The sequence below is a fragment of the Malurus melanocephalus genome, unplaced genomic scaffold (assembly GCF_030028575.1).
Source record: "Malurus melanocephalus ecotype Western Australia unplaced genomic scaffold, MMel_1.1 scaffold_2015, whole genome shotgun sequence".
Lineage (NCBI taxonomy): Eukaryota > Metazoa > Chordata > Aves > Passeriformes > Maluridae > Malurus > Malurus melanocephalus.
This window is the reverse complement of record NW_026625247.1, coordinates 2,892-5,488: the sequence shown is the minus strand read 5'-3', so window position 1 is coordinate 5,488 and position 2,597 is coordinate 2,892. Positions and strand designations below refer to the sequence as shown.

The following is a 2,597-nucleotide window of genomic DNA, read 5'->3' as shown; positions in this document are numbered from 1 at the left end:
GCTGCTGGCGCTGCGCCTTCGGCGCTGGCGGCGCGAGCAGCTGCTGGCGGCGAGCAGCGGCGCCTTGCGCGGCGTGCCGGTCTCGCACTTCGTGGGCATCGACGGCGTGCGCGCCTTCCTGCAGTCCTACTCGCAMGRRGTGTCTCTCACGGCCGACTCTCGCAAGAGCCAGCTGCGCTTCTCGGGCGCCAGCTGCTGCGACACGCTCCCGGCCCGGCCGCTTCCCGACGAGCCCGCGCCCCTGCTCGGGGACGAGGGCTCTGCCGGTGCTCCACTCGCGGATCCTGCCGCTCCTTCGGTGAGTTTCTCTAGCCAGATTTCTTCACGAAGCCTTCTCCTGATATTCTCGTGACCTTTGCAGACCGCATTCTCTGGCTTTCATAGGAGGTTTTGCTGGAAGGAAGCCAAAACTTCATTTATTGACGTTCTGAAATCTCGTGTGTCTTACAGTGGGTAGACAGATGAGTGGATGGTGCTTAGCCTTCCTAGTTAGTGGAGGATGCAGGAGAAGGAAGGCTGCTTCTGGCAGGTGGTTTCTTAGGTCAGAGGTTTCAGTATTTTGGGGTATTTATCAGGTTCTAAGTGTTTTCTCCTCTCTCTTACCTGTGTTGTGTGCAATCTGTGTTTCTGATCGTATTATTTCTTCTGAAGTGATGTGTTCTGTTACTAAGAAATGGAATTTTTCGTTATTAGCAGCCTCAAGTGTCTTCAGAAGAGCCCATGTATTTGGATAGGTTAAGTGTGTCTCAAACCAAACGATGATAGCTTCATGTGCAACTTCTCTGCACGTTGTGCTCAATCTTTATTGTTCTCTCTGCTACATAGTGGAGGTCACCAGGAAAAATCTCGGTGTCGTCCGTGCTTTGAACTTTGTCCCCAGTAGAGGATTGCGCCAGGCAAGAACTGGTCCTTGATGATGACTGTCTGCCTGTTATAAAGATGAAATATTCTCTTGAATTTTGTGGATGTTTGAAAAGCCTGTGGCTGCATGTGGAAGAGAATGTGCAGGACGAAATGGCACAAATGCTTTAGTGATTTCTTATGTTTTAAGGCAGAGCTATGTCAGAGGGGGCTGGGTGACTGCTGGCTAAAAAATGTTTAGCACAAGATATTTGCCTGAATGGGAAGGAAGAGATTCAAGGTGCAGTGGGAGATATAAGGTAGCGATTATTGCCCTTGTATGGATTTTTATTGCCTAAATCTGTCTTGGAGGACTGCTCAGCTTTTCCTTTTAGACCTATGAAGTCCCTCCACAGAACTTCGGCGTTCACTCAAATGTATTTTCCATAATACAGAGAAAGCTAGGTAAAGAAAGCTAGGTGAAGTCAACGGTGTGAAGAACAATTGTCTGGGGAGGAGAATTTCAGTGACATGTTTTTTTTTGAGATCTATGGGTGGAAGAACACCCTGGATGATGTGAAAGGTTGGGGATTTCAATCCTGTGAGCTGTGCCTCAATGTCTGCTGAAAGGCTCAAGGGAACGTTTTCCTCCATTCTCTGTCGAGTTTCCATCTCTAGGATCAAGCAATGTGAAGTTTTCCTTCCCAAATTAATTGTCTAGAAGATGTATATTCCAGCTGAATGGAGAACCGTGGGAGGTTCTCACAAAGTGTTTGCACGTCATCGTAATCGTGTAACTTGAAAACTTAATTTTGTACTTATGAAGGAAGCCATGWGGGATCTTGGGAAGAGCAAGCTTTTTATTCAGTGCATAGTAAACAACTGAATTAATCACCTTTTCTTAGTTATGTGATCTAGAAGAGTGTTGTGATCTCTTCAGTTCTGCAGGTGTTAACTTCCTGCTTCTCTCTTCTGATGATCTTAAGATAGGTCTTTCATATCTACAGGGGGAAGGACAGACACTTTCATAGATGTGTTTCTTTAAAATGTCTCTGTAATAAATGCTTTTTCTTGTCTCAGGGACAAGCTGAGAAAACAAATATTATCCATGTTGAGGATGTTTTTTCTGAACAACTTTTCTTCTGGTGAAGTCTCTCTGGATTCTGAAGATGTGTGATAACCTTGTGAGCTGTGAAGTGTTTGAAGGGAGTGTTGGGAGTGTGGTGTGTGAGGTGATACTGGTGGAGACACAGCATGTGTTGTGTTGATGTCCCGAGTTATTGCTGACCTTATGAAAGTGACTCAGGGGGAGTCTTATAGTTTCATATTTCGTGGTTTGGACTCACATGACCTAGTTTTGGGTTTCACATTCTTTTGCATTGAGATGGTAGTCACACATCTTTTGAGGAGTCCATGTGCTGAAGAATGCTGATGTTGTCTTTCAGTTGCAGTCTGATGTTTGGGTCTTTGCCAGAGCTGGTAATAATTTATTGTGTATCTAACATTTGATATTTGTTCAAATTATCAAGAGGAACAGAACAGTCTTTGTTGTGGTATTTGGGATCTGAGGAGCTGTGCACAAATCTTTTCTTCTAATGATGTCTCTATGCAAAAGTTGCTTTCCTGTTGTGTTATGCTTGGACAGAAAGAAGTAGTCTGTTTATCCAGAGACAGGGTCGGTGCTGGAGTTCCCTGTGGCATAGTTGGAAATGGATGAGTAAGTTGCATAAAATTCTTGTTGTCCTGGCAGTCGATTG

General features: G+C 45.3%; 1 pseudogene; it reads left to right on the top strand.

The window, feature by feature from the left end:
- The window catches only part of LOC130587511 (protocadherin gamma-B5-like), an 8,864-nt pseudogene extending 8,512 nt beyond the window's left edge, over nucleotides 1-352 (top strand).
- Nucleotides 353-2,597: the final 2,245 nt, after the last annotated feature.